At 29.3% G+C, this 15,331-nt stretch overlaps 1 protein-coding gene across 4 annotated transcripts in view; it reads right to left on the bottom strand.

Annotated features, from left to right (window-relative positions):
* LOC148310829 (uncharacterized) overlaps positions 1 to 15,331 on the bottom strand; it is a 252,951-nt gene that overhangs the window by 119,138 nt on the left and 118,482 nt on the right. The gene's annotated exons all lie outside the window — the stretch shown is intronic.

The raw sequence follows: 15,331 nt of genomic DNA, 5'->3' as shown, positions 1-15,331 counted from the left end.
AATATCATCCTCTCTGTTGTATACATAGCCCGTTATTTCCCATTTGCACACAGAATACTTACTACTTATTATAAAAGTCCCACTAGTTACAAAAGTCAATGTTTTATTTGGCTGTGAGATAAACAGTGAGCTACTGTGCCAAAATTCATGAGTATGAAAACAACTTTGAAATCTAACCCCTTTAGAGTAACCCCTCAATCAGTTCACGATGAATTACACACACGCACACACACACACACACACACACACACACACACACACACACACACACACACACATATTAAATATAAATGTAAATATATATAATATATACGTGAGTACATTCCTCCATATTGCTTTTGATTGGAAACAAGTTGTCGTTACATTACAGTAATTCCCTAAATAAACATACTCCATACTCGGTTACAGCTGCCAGTATGCAGTCACTCGTTCCCCTAACCCGGCAGACATTATTTTACGCCAATGAGTACCGCATGACGTAGAATAATTTTCAGACAAGCTGTCACTACCGAGTTAGTCACTAAATCATTTTCCAAAACCAGAAACTAAATTTCATTCGCGAGAGCGGCAGTAACACACCTGCAGCGCAGTTCCAAACCAAGAGCTGTATGAAATTTCGTGAGATTACGTATTGTCATATAAAACTAGAAGTGCATGTGTGATCAATATTTGAATAATGTTGTGATTTTCAATTAAATGACTAACATTATAATTTTGTTCCAAATAACTATGTATTTTATAATGACGTAATTTATTTACCGATTTCAAAGCAAACCGATTATTTTTAAATAGTTTGTATCAATTAGTCTCAAGAAGTAAGATGTCGTTAGTTTTGAAATAAATTGATTTATTATTCAATATTTTAAAATACATTCTTTTGTAAATAATGAAATGATTAGTTTTTAACATACATAATTTTTAATAATTTTAAGTGTGAATTTAAATATAATATTTTTTATCAAAATACAGTAAAAATTTGACAACTTTTAATATTGGGGACTGCTAAATATAAATATTTAAGTTCTTATTCAATTAACAAGTAATAGATACAAGTTGAAAGATAAGTTTTGTTGTAATTACATTAAATTGATATTTATTTTTGGAATCATGTTTTATTTGAAAGTATTTATCATTTGTTGTAAAAAATGTTGTAAATTTGAAATGTGTTTTTCAATAAGTACAATTTTTTTATTATATAAACAAATTTCTCGGCAAGGACTCTTACACATAAGCATTCTTATGACATAAGCTATTACGAGTACAGGTATTCAACTCCGATTGCCTTATAATGTTGCAATTCTCCCTTTCGTTCTACTATTCCAAATTTTATTATTATTTAATCGAATAATTTAGGTATTTTTTTCTTAATTTTAACCAAGATAACCCATTACATCCTGTAAAACACCTACACTGACTACGGAGGTAAACACAGTACTGACTAGCCCTTCAAGTTAGTATCTTGCACTTAGCCTTTGCGCTGGGAATTGTGTATTTTTAGATAATCATCCCGCAAGACACGAGTGTTTGATCCCTTTGGATTGGCTCTTCCTGAAAGCTCGGCTTATAAGAGATGATCTACTGATGAAACGTGACGTTTGCCGAGAACTGGTGATCATCACTTAACAGGTAGCATTATTTTTCACTAAGCCTAGCACTTATCCAAAACGTTGAAATTAAAAACATTATTTTATATTCGAATAAAATGGCGGAATTATTTTGGTCTGCAAAATTTATTTTTCTAATAATATATTTTCCGACTTTAAAAAATGTCATTTATTACTTTGTTTCATTGTCATTACTGCAGGAAACCATGATGTATTTATTATTATATTTACATAAATAAACTAACTAACCATAACGCCGATTCCTCACAGAGGTAGGCAGAGAGAATAGAACGCCATACAACCCTGTCTTTGCAAACATTCTTCGCCTCTTCCACATTCGTACATCTCCTCATACATACCCGCCGATTATTTCGAGTTCTGACCCGGCCGCTTTCAAGTATTTGACACACTTGATTCTGCCAAGTTTTCCTCGGTCTTCCTCTGCTTCTTCTTACAACTACATTTTTTAAATTGATTTATTATATAGATTTTTTTTTACAAAATACATATTGAAATAATACAAAATATACAAAAAATTTCAAATATAACGTTTCTACCTCTCTAATAAAGTAGATACTTGTGTTTAGAGAGGGAGCTCGTTTTACAATGATTTTTTTATAAATAAAGTAAATTGAAAAAAAAAAATTGCCTCATAAACTTGTTTAACCTTTCTTTCCTCACTTATACGTTCCACATGCCCAAAACCATCTCAACACACCTTTCTTAATTTTATCGATGATGGTTATTTCAGCTTTGCATTCTTTTTCCTTATTTCACCATTCGAACATTTATCATACATCGTGCATCTATCATACATTTTTTTTAAACATAGATTAATGAGGACATACAAAAAAGATTTAGTATGACCAAATCTATCAGAACCTTAGAAATGTATGAGTAATTGTGTGGATGTAGATGTGGCTAGGGGTGTATGTCAGGAAAAATGAGGATGATATTTCATCATCTCTGCCTACTCTTATAGAGATACGAGGGTTGCCTTTTAAGTTTTTACGATCGAATATAAGATGGCATTTGCGAGTTGTGACATCACTGTATTTGTAAACTTACTAATTGACCAATTAGGTTCTTGACAGTAAACGTTTGAAAGAAGTAAGTTTGTGCGAAAATGGAGATCACTCGTGAGGGATTGCGTTGGATGATTTTTTATGATTTTAAAAGAGGCTTAAGTCAACAACAATGCATAAAATCACCTCGTGCAACTTTTAGTAATGAAGCGCCACCAAAGAAGGCAGTTTACAATTGGTTTGCAGAATTGCGTCGTGGTCGTGCGTCCGTCAGAGATGAATGTCCTGAAGGTCGACCAAAATCGGTTGTCGTTCCGAGAAACATGGATGCTGTGCGCAACATGATTGAAGATGATCAGCATGTGAGTTACAGGCAGTTAGAGGAGTCTCTTGGTAATATAATTTTTTCAACAGAGTGGAAAAAATGTTTCCAGAATTTATTTGAATATATGCAAAAGTGTATAGACTTTGTTTATAACAATAACACACTTTGTTTTCCACTTGTTCGGTTATTTTTTAATTTTTATAAAATCTTAAAAGACAACCCTCGTATAGTAACTTTCCAAGTAGTGATTTTTATTCTAGCACAACTAATATTTCCACTGTCATATTTTCAATTTCTTGAAACATTGATTAATTTTCTTTATTAATATAAATAAATTTAAACCTTTAAGCTATACTCCATTAATTTTTCAATCATCTTGTCAAAATGTTTTAATAAAAGATTCATTTACAAAATGAGGATATTTCCTTGAATCTGATTACGGCTAAATTAATGTTACAATCTAAAAAAAAAAAATTAAAGCCAGTTACAATTTCGCAGATTAAATCGGAAATTTCGCTACAACTTCAGTAATTACGCTAACGTCTCTATCCGACAATGTTCCAGATTTTTCAGGGAAGTAGGGTGGAAAATATTATACAATGCCCGGGGGACTTAGCGCCCTAAATATACGTGTGTAAATGTCATGTCTGAGTGACGTGTGACAGATTATCTGAATTATTTTGGATAACATGTTTATCTCTCTCAGTCTGTACTCCTGGTGTAAACATGCAGTCAAATTATACTACATATTTACTGTATTTTAATAAAAATAAATGAAAAATGGTTTGGATGTATTTCGTTCAGGATATTATTGAAAAATCAAATATTAAATACGCAGTATTGATATGCGCGTATTTTTAAAACTTTTACTCTTAATATATTTCGATTTCGTTATTTTTATTTTTAACGTTCATTCCTCACTATACTCATTTGTTCCATATATCCAAATCATTTACACACCTTTCTTTATTTAATCGATAATGGATTATTTCATCATTTGAAAATCTATCAAACATCTTTTCCGAACTTTCGTCGAGATATGTATATATATATATATACATATATATATATATATATATATATATATATATATATATATATATATATATATATATATATATATGTATATAAATATATATTTATATATATATATATATATATATATATATATATATATATATATATATATATATATATATATATATATATATATATATATATATATATATATAAATATTATTCAGGATATTATTGAAAAATCAAATATTAAATACGCAGTATTGATATGCGCGTATTTTTGAAACTTTTACTCTTAATATATTTCGATTTCGTTATTTTTATTTTTAACGTTCATTCCTCACTATACTCATTTGTTCCATATATCCAAATCATTTACACACCTTTCTTTATTTAATCGATAATGGATTATTTCATCATTTGAAAATCTATCAAACATCTTTTCCGAACTTTCGTCGAGATATGTATATATATATATATATATATATATACATATATATATATATATATATATATATATATATATATATATATATATATATATATATATATATATATATATATATATATATATATATATATATATATATATATATATATATATATATGTATATAAATATATATTTATATATATATATATATATATATATATATATATATATATATATATATATATATATATATATATATATATATATATATATATATATAATATATATATATATATATATATATATATATATCTATATATATTGATATATATATATATATGAGTTTGGGCATTTCCGCTTATTAAAATGTAAAAATAAAATTCAAAACATTAACCCCTTAATTAATATATATACATATATATTTATATATATATATATATATATATATATATATATATATATATATATATATATATATATATATATATATATATATATATATATAAATATATATGTATGTTTTGAATTTTATCTTTACATTTTAATAAGCGGAAATGCCCAAACTGAGTCATGTATAATTATTTAAAAGGTATTCAATTTTTATTATTTTTGTTCTGTAATGTATAATTATTTATAAGGTATTTAATTTTTAAAAATATATTAGAAATACACAATTACACGAATTGTATAGAAAGACTGACTGATTGATTAATTAATTAATGTAGCTAGTGAATACAGCGTTAACTCTATTTACGCAATTCATATTTTTTTTAATCACAGAAAATACAGAAAAACACTGTTATAATAAATTGTGGTTCAACGTTATTTTGCAGAAAAGGTTGATATCTAATACAAGGGAAATAAAACATTCAGACGTATTATTTTATAGAGCTTGTTACAACACAAACAGAACATTATGGAAATAATCCATTCAGTCGGATAACATGAAAATACACATGCTTTGATCCCACTGGCCGCCATTTTGTATGACGTCACGTCTAAGTAGTGGGGGGGAGTGGTGTAGAGCAATTAATATCCCAAAGTAGAGATTAATCCCTTTCAGGGAAAAGTATCCTTTTATATAATACAGTTTGTTTTTCAAACGAACATTAATTTCCTTTTCTTTTTTTTACGTGTTTATTGTTAACGGCATAATAACAGACTGTACAATAATTTATAATGCTACTATTTGTTTGTGTTGTAAATGGCAGTCATTTCGATGAAAAAAACTTTGTTTTGTATAAGTCCAACACCATGTTATTGCTTTTAATATCGTTAACGAAGGTCAATTACATTATTTTTCAGATTTCCAGGACTACAAAAAAGGAGTAGAGGAAAACCGAGAAAAACTTGGCATGATCAGGTATGTCAAATAATTGAAAGTGGTCAGGTCAGGAGTCAAAATAATCTTCGGCTATTTATGAGAAGATGCATGAATGTGGAAGAGGCGAAGAATGTTTGCAAATACAGATGGTGTGGCGTTCTATTCTTTCTGCCTGATTACAACCCCGATGCTTTAGCTTCCATCTTTATTGATGCTAACTTTTGATCTTTGATATAAAAACATTGAATCAAAATTGTATAGATTGTAATACTCTCTAACTATTGGCTAGACTTTCCATTCTATTAAATAACTACTCGCATGTGTAAGCAATCTGAAACCATTAAAAAATTATTGCAATATGCATGTTCAATAATGGAAACGGTAAACATTACACAAGCGTATATTGTGATCATTTAAACCATCCAAATGCCAGGCCTTCAGCCCTTCGATATTTTTTTTTTCCTTTCGTAATAAAACAATTAGTTAAAGTACCTATAACATCGTTATTTGAAATATTGTATTTACTTTAATACTTGTTTTAAAAATGGCAACAATTTTTTTGTTGAATAACTTTTGAAACCAATTAACTGCAGTGAAATTGTAGCTTTACAAGAAAAGTAAATGAAACTATCTACACTTCCATATTGAATTAGGGACCCTCGACACGGAATAAAGTACTACCCCTAATAGCGGGGCCCATTCACAAATGAAAAGCCTCGCAAATTATACCTTCCCAGTACAGTTTTCATTATGAGTGCTCCACGAGCCACCCCCGCCTCCTCCCCCGCCGCGACCCCCCACTTCCCGCCCCCAGACCCGAGGTTAATAGGGGCACAAACTACCATCACAAAAGTGCCATTGTGGTATTTCACTATTTCTGCATGGCATTATTTTGTTCGTTGGCAATTTGATTTATTAGTATGGTAATATTTAAAATGTTTATTTGCACACTGGGAGTTTCGCTAAAAATTATATTTTCGAGTTTGTTTTGCAACGCTTTTGACGTACTCAAATCGATGCAAAATAAGCGTGCAGTATTCACTGTTCCGGAATATTATTGGAAAATTATTTTGATATTTATTTTCCCCTAGAGGAAAATATATTAATTATTGACATCTCGACATCTCGACATAACATACTTTTTTGTAGTAGCATTTTATTGGTGTTTACCCTAAATGTATAGCTAAAAGCTAAACGGAACCTACGTACTACATACATGTTTTTTTTTTAAATCGCTTTGAAATAAAAATGTATTGGTGCATTTTCATCTCAAGAGCAAAAATTTAGAATATGTTTTTTTTTAACATCATTATGTAGTGTGTGATTTTCAAATGGGTATTTTGTTGAATATATATACATATATATTCAACAAAATTTTACATAAATACACACAAACAATTTGATTGTGTGTATTTATGTAAAATGTTTGTTGTACGTTAATAACAATAAACAAACTAATAAAGAAGCTTTGATATTGAAGAAGATAAAATTTAAAGTAAAACGTTAAATTAAATTCAACTTTTGCAATATGCAGTTGTATTGAGTGTAATTGTAAGCCTTTTGCTCGATAAAGCCAAGTTCCGAGTCTTTCTTCAGAGAGCACTATAAGGGTGGGATTCCTCCTACTCCCTACGTATCCCCCCCTCCGTAGTTGGTAAACTATAAAGTTTGCAGTTAGTTCTGCAAATTCCATCTATTTGTTTCTCGATTTCTGTCTTTTCTCTTTACACTCTTTGCATCAGCAAGACAAAGATGCTATAGAACTCTTTCATCTTTGCGTTGTCACAGCAAACGTTTGAATCAAATCCTTATTTGAAAATAAACTTTGTAATTCTAATCTAAAAATCCAAGGTTTTTCATAAACAGACAACTTTTTTCGTTTATGTAATTAAGTGGGCATAATATTTTATAAAACATATTTATTCGTTTTCTTCAATAGATGCTAACCGGAAGTCATCCGATTCGATAAACATTTTAAGATACAAACGATTTAAATAAATCGAAAATTCTGTTAAAAATGAGGTGCTTAGATATTTTTTGTTTATCGTGAAATTTTATCGTTTCATCGTCATTCTAATTATTTTCATTAAATGTATCAGATTTAACTGAAATCCAATTTGTTTAAAGTAATCTACCCTCATATGTTTTGGAATGAAAAGGACGTAGATACCAGTGTCCAGTTTTCACTGTACCCCTTTCCACTCACTCCACCCTAACCAATTATCCAATCACCAAAGTCTGGTCTCGATTTAACGAATAATTTACCCAGAAACATCCCCCTGCGTTCTCTATGCCGTGTTCAGGAATGTCCGTTCCCTGATGAAGCAAACAAATTCGACCATATTTCAACCCTTACACATGAAAAATCCGATTAAAAAATAAAATCACAAATAAACCTTTATTTTAATACGGGGTATCAAAGGCTTATTTGCTTAATTATTTTAAAGCATTTAATCAAAATTGATACGCATGAAAAAAACGCGAAGCAAATTTTATTAAATAATATTTATTGTAAAACCTAAATAGTTTCAGAATGTCTATCTTTTCATGTAGATTACAATGTCAATATAAACAATGAAAACATTTTATTTTTATGTAGGAGAAAACACATTAAAGCCAATACTAAAGCCATCCCAAAAATACTCTATATTCGTTTATTTTGATTCATGTATCATTTAAAATATTCTTCTTTATAATTTAATTAAGTTTTTTTTTTTTTTTATTATTAGATTAAAACCAATATTTTTAGCTTTTCCACTTTTTTATTTGACCAGCGACCGGGTTTCGTCGTTACCGACATCATCAGACCAGTCTGATGATGTCGGTAACGACGAAACCCGGTCGCTGGTCAAATAAAAAAGTGGAAAAGCTAAAAATATTGGTTTTAATCTAATAATAAATTAAAAATGCAATTCCATCACGAAGTGTCAGTGGATAATATAAATCTATTAATTTAATTAAGCATTAAATAAAAAAATGCTATCATAGAATACGAACATGGCTGAGTATTTGAGAGAAAAATAATTGTTGTGGTATTTCTGTCAAACACACATAATCGCTTATAACATAAGACTTTTTAATATAATGCCTACAATATTCTGTTACATATATACATACATATGTAGTAAATCTTACAGAAAAGTGTTTAAAATAAAGTAATTAAATATATACAGTGCGTTTCAAAAAATCGCTTTTGGATAGGAGAAAATATATATTTTCATTTAAGTTTTACATAGCAAATACACATTTTTTAAAAATATATCATGACACGTGTTAAAATTTTCCAAGAATGTAAGAGAGAGTTATTCTATTGTACTATATGAGGTTTGTATACAACTTGAGTAAGAGGTTAGCTATCTCACTCCTATGAATTATTTATTATTTCTAATCTAAAAATATAAAATTAAAATAAACTTACTAACCAAGAAATTGACTTAACAGTGACAAAACAAAGACGCCTGACATAATAGCCATAGTTTTTTTTCACAGTTTTCTTTTATTTTTATTTTTAAAGAACATTCGTAAAACGCTTTTACAGATTTTATTCAATAATTTCCAGGATACGATTTGCGCCTGATTAAAATACCAAAAAATATATAGTGTATTCCGGGTATAAATTGATGATGTTACACTCTGAGCTTATATTCAAACTGTTTTTTAATGATTTAAGATCAAGATAATATTCAAGCATTACAATGCAATACATTGTTTAATTGATAACGATGAAAGGAGATGAAAACGTATAGTTTTTTAACATTCATAAAAGAAATCATTTAAACATCTATCGATATCGACAAATTTATTTAAAATTTGAACGATTCTATACTCCGCGCTACATTTATGTTGAAAACAAGTGATATTTAATTGAACAGCGAATCAGAAATCCAATCAAGAATGCAAATTTGCTGCACATAAATTTGCAAAAACACGCAAATCCAATTAATTTTGTTTATGTTATTTACTTTTTAATTATCAAATAGAAGCTTTGCTAATAGAAGTGTGACAAATGTAGGTGATATTTTAGTAGATTTATATGAAATTTTGACAAACACGTTAAAATACTTAAAAATAGGTTTCCATGTATTTTTTTTTAAATACTTTAAAAAGATACAAAGTATTTATTCTTTTAAACTGAAGTCATGTTTTGTTTTTATTCTCACGTTTGATTTGCCAATAATTTCAGGTAAATTATAAAGCGCCATTTTTGTGCATATTTCATAGCATGTTTGCATAGTATAACAAAGCATGTGTGTATATACTAAAAAAAATAATCCATCGTATTTTATTCTCCATAAAACGATTTAAAAAAGGAGAAATATTAGTATTTCTTATTACTTACAAAAATACTTCAATTTCATACTATTTCTGTGAGCTTAATATTGTGGAAGAGTAGATTAGAAACCAGAAACTCACGAACCACAACCCGACACTTTAAATATTAATCTCCTTAGTGAAATAAAATATTTTTCAAACTAGTTTCATTTTCTAAATTCTAATCAATCATTATCTCAAAGTTATTTTTTGATGAAAATTATCTCTTTGTATGCAAAGTTATTATGTACTTCGTCCACATGTAAAACGTAAGTTTGTGGGTTGTGCGGATTGCTCTTTTCACCCCGTTCCATTCCCGCCTAGTCGCCACCCCGCGGAAGGGATGAATGAATAAGTAAACAGGTTCGGTGTTGCAGCCTCCGCACGAGTTAGTAAAGTGGAACAGGCAGACAGACACACGCGTAATTTGTCTTACAGGAATGTAAGATCTGGAAATCTCGAGTGAAGTACAGTCATGGTAATATTAATGTACCGAATCTACTCAAATTCTACTCGCTAGTGTTACATACATTACAATACTTTTATTTGAAAAATGTCCACAGTTTTCGCGTAGTATTTTATCACTGACAAAAATACGTAATGTAAATAAGATGTTTTCGGTTTGTTTTAAAACTTAAGTTAATAGATATAAAACAGCCGTCATTTTCTGTATGAAATATGCAAAAACAATATACATACTCATTAATACAAATATAAGTATAAAGTATCTGATATTTGCTTCCAAGTACTCTGCTCCTGGTAGATTTTGACCATTATTTATATCTTTTGAGAAAATTTATTTTCGCAATGAGAATAAAATATTATCTGGGCATTTATAAGGTTTATCATCCATCATCGACTGGTTTATGTTATCACTTAAAACGTTGTGTAACTATTCTCGTTATTCCCATGATCAAATAACAATTTCTCTTTAATTTCGAAAGATTCATTTTAAAAATTAATAACATTAGAACAAAAACCTATTTATATTTTAAAATACTATCTAAATAGTGAAATATGTATTTAAAAAAAATGTTCCTAAAGTTACAAAAGTGGAGTAAATGGTCAAACCTCTATATTCTCGAAAATTTATCTTGTCTTTGAAATGTATTTATTTTATTTTATTTGATATTTTTATGAAAGATTTTAGAAAGATTTTAAAAATTTAAGAAAGATATGTAAAGCCCAGTTTCACCCCTTGTATCCTACCCTCATGGGGTAGAAATCATGATTATTCTTGTTTGCTACCGTGGCTCCGTAGCACATTTGCTTAAAATGCACAAAACATAATCCGTTTCATTTGATGAAATTTACAATGATAACTAATAGAAATTTACAAATTATTAAAAGAAAAGTCACCATGAGAGTAACTTTTTTGTAATAAATCCAGATAACTGTAATTATTTTTTTTTGTCATTCCTAATGATGTAATAATATCGTTTTTTTTTAATGTGATGCACACTCAATACCTACACTAAAATTTGAGAAAATAAAAAGCAAAATATTAAGATCGCATTTCAATTATATTCTTTTATTTACAACATTTTGAGTGTGTCCAAATACTTGTTCACAAAATCTGGATTATCTCCAATTACAGGAGTTATTTTCATATTATTTTTTGACATCTCATCAAAGATGAAGAAAAATATGGAAGTCTGGGCATTTACGGGGCTTACGACCGTCATAGGCTGGTTTAAGTGATCACTTTACACACGTGTAACATGATAAGAGTTTCTGCTTAATAAAAAGCTTCTTTACATCTCACCAATAGATGTCTCTAGTGAAGTTCTAGTGATTCATGAACAAGGTTTCTAAATTGGTTCATATATATAGAACTTCCAAGAATTTGAGTAGTGTGGTTGTCAATAATGGGTAGAATTGGTGAATGTTACACGTGTGTAAAGTGATCACTTAAACCAGCCTATGACGGTCGTAAGCTCCGTAAATGCCCAGACTTCTATATTCTTCTTCATCTTTGATGAGATGTCAAAAAATAATATGAAAATAACTCCTGTAATTGGAGATAATCCAGATTTTGTGAACAAGTATTTGGACACACTCAAAATGTTGTAAATAAATTATCTGGTCAAATTATAAGCTTAATAATAAAAATGAAAATCGTATTTTCTGGCGTTTCTCATGTGTGTGATTATAATCCAGGATTCGGATCTCACATACTAATATAAGAATTTCTGCTTAATAAAAAGCTTCTTTACATCTCACCAATAGATGTCTCTAGTGAAGTTCTAGTGATTCATGAACAAGGTTTCTAAATTGGTTCATATATAGAACTTCCAAGAATTTGAGTAGTGTGGTTGTCAATAATGGGTAGAATTGGTGAATGTTACACGTGTGTAAAGTGATCACTTAAACCAGCCTATGACGGTCGTAAGCCCCGTAAATGCCCAGACTTCCATATTCTTCTTCATCTTTGATGAGATGTCAAAAAATAATATTCTTTAATGGTTAAAATTATCATCATCTACTTTTGTGAAAAAAAATCCAAACGTAAGAGGTAAAAATTAGTTATTTTAATGTTAAAACATTCAGAACTTTATGAAATACTCGTTTATTAATAGCACTACAAAGTGATACTTTGTTTGGTTTAATAAACCGTTTATTTCTAAAGCATAAATGTACGCTTCCATCGTGTACTGCGTTATAAAATGCAAACTAAAAATGGTCTGGCACCAGTGCACTCGAGCCACAATCCTGAATGAATCAACATAAAACACTGTTTAATATCAATTAAATTTGCTCTTTTAATTTGCGCATAATCTATTATTTAGCTGCATATGCTGGACGAGAGGAGTTTCAGATGATCTGTATTAGTGGGACAAAGGGAACCGCGTAGGGCCGGGGGCGGGGGCGGGGGCCGGGTTCCAACGGGGTGCAGCCTTGGGCCATATTAATTATAATAAGGCTTACTGACCAACCATATTTCCATTAAACTTTTGCATGTGTAACAATGTAGTGGCCGATGTTTCTAAAACATTGCTCTACAAAAAACTCTGTTCACAAATATTTTACCTCTATTTTTTAAATAATTAAATTAATTAAAATATAAATAATAATAAAAAAATAGAGAAATATCTGTGAACAGAGTGAAACAATGATAAGGTATTGAATAACAATCTCCTGATCATATGAAAATATTGATATATAAAAGGAAAAAAAGATTCGTCAAGCTTTTTTTATTCTTTTTTATTTGCAAGAGTGGATGTGAGAAAGTTCAAAGGTCTTTAAATGAAATCCGAATATAAGAGGCAGCTTTCAATGTACTTGATCTGCACTGACCTCTTGAAGCAACATGCTTTGATTTATAAATGTCTCTACTTACGGTTTGCCTAGAGCTCAGGAATAGGAAGCTTTTCTGTGCATTATAATATTAGAAAAAATAGCGAACGGTAAACGACATGAAGGATTTTTTCAATTATAAAATACATTGATTAAAGAAAACACTTCGTTTTTTACCACTTGAGTTTTATTATAGACTACATGTTTCAGAAGTTAAACTTCCATCATTCAGGTCTGTATAATAACAGTTATTATACAGACCTGAATGATGGAAGTTTAACTTCTGAAACATGTAGTCTATAATAAAACTCAAGTGGTAAAAAACGAAGTATTTTCTTTAATCATTGTAACATGTCTTACCACAAAGTTAATGCCGAAACAATAAATAAAATATAAAATACATATTTGTAGGTTGATATTAAAGCGATCAAGGTTTTGTGTGTATTATTTCCACTTAACAAAACAAGAAACATATATTTAATATCTTGTCTTAAGTTAAGCATTTAAAATAACATGAAACTAGGTTAGCTTTCGAGGTTTAGTTCTTCGATCAAAGATGAAGTCGTAAAATTTACATTACTATGATGCATTCAAACAAAATCTATTACTCGATTCAATAAGTTCATTCAAACGAACCCATCAAAAACAAAATACGAGTACATTATAGATGAAAGAATATTAGGATGGATTCATGAAACTGTGTTCTAATTCAAAAATATAATGAACTCTGACAATTGTTTATCCAGAACCATTGGTACCCTATTTAAGTAGATACCTACTCACTTATTTCAGTGTTTATTAGGACACGCAAAATCGAGTTTTTGCAAGTTGTTATAATTTTTTGTTTTTGTTGAAATTTTGTGAGTTTCTCAAAATTCCGAACGGAAATAGTGCATCGGTATGTTTCTGTATGGTTATAAGTTTATTAATTTAAATAATAAACCCTTTTACTAAAAGTGTATATGCTAACGATATTTTACATAAATTCAAAACATTTTTATTTTAAAAAAATCACACACTACACGATAACAAAATCAATATTTAAGCCTAACTTTAAGCAATTTATATTTATAATAATAAATTCAGGAGAAGGATAAATATTGTTTGGATTACAGGAATGATAAAAAACCTGTTTAACGAATACCAATTTAATAAATATCCATATTATTAAAGAGATATTAAAAAAAAATCCTATGAAATACCAATATTTTGTAAGCCACACAGTAAAAAAAGGCGAAAGTAGAAATTGCAAAATATTTATATTTTTGTGTAACAGTTGAAGTAATTATAAAAAAAATAAACTAAAAATTTTTAGACGTTCAGTTTTTACACCCTTTCAAAAAATATAAAGTGACTTTTGAAATATTGCTTTGCCGTGATCGTTAGGGATATTTACGTACGTAATAATTTTTCGATAAAAGCCACATTAACTAATTAAGGTTAATATTAATTTTCTTCCGAGTAATATTTTATCTAGATATTCCAAGATCCATGTTGCACTTTCCTTATGTAAAGGTTCTTGAACTACTAAGCGTCAATTCGTGAAATACTTATATTGCCATAAGTCATAAAATATTTCAGCCTACGTCACGGCCTTTGGTATGTGACCTATATTGCTTCTTGCCAATATTTTTTAAAGTAACTTGTCTGATGTTTGTGTTGCTAGATGAACTAAAAAGATTATTTACAGGTCACGCAGACGGTATCAGTAATAATTACCTGGAAAACTCTCCACCTACTTATTATTTACTTATAACCCTTATCCGCACCCAACGGTGCATAGGGCACTGGATCGAATTGACGCAGTGTTTCCTTGATCATTATTTACATGAAGGCAAGGTGATCACTCTTACGCTTCAGGAACCAGTCCAGGGTAATATTAAATAAATATTACAGTGTAAAATCACTAATATTTATTTTCATCCCCCCTGGGAATCGAACCCGGGACCTCCAGCACGGCAGCTAAACACGCTGACCATTACACCACGGAGGCGGAC

The sequence above is a fragment of the Brachycentrus maculatus genome, unplaced genomic scaffold (assembly GCF_059751285.1).
Source record: "Brachycentrus maculatus isolate JH-2025_06_01 unplaced genomic scaffold, ASM5975128v1 h1tg000087l, whole genome shotgun sequence".
Lineage (NCBI taxonomy): Eukaryota > Metazoa > Arthropoda > Insecta > Trichoptera > Brachycentridae > Brachycentrus > Brachycentrus maculatus.
The sequence above is the reverse complement of the archived record's forward strand: the minus strand, read 5'-3'. Positions and strand labels throughout refer to the sequence as shown.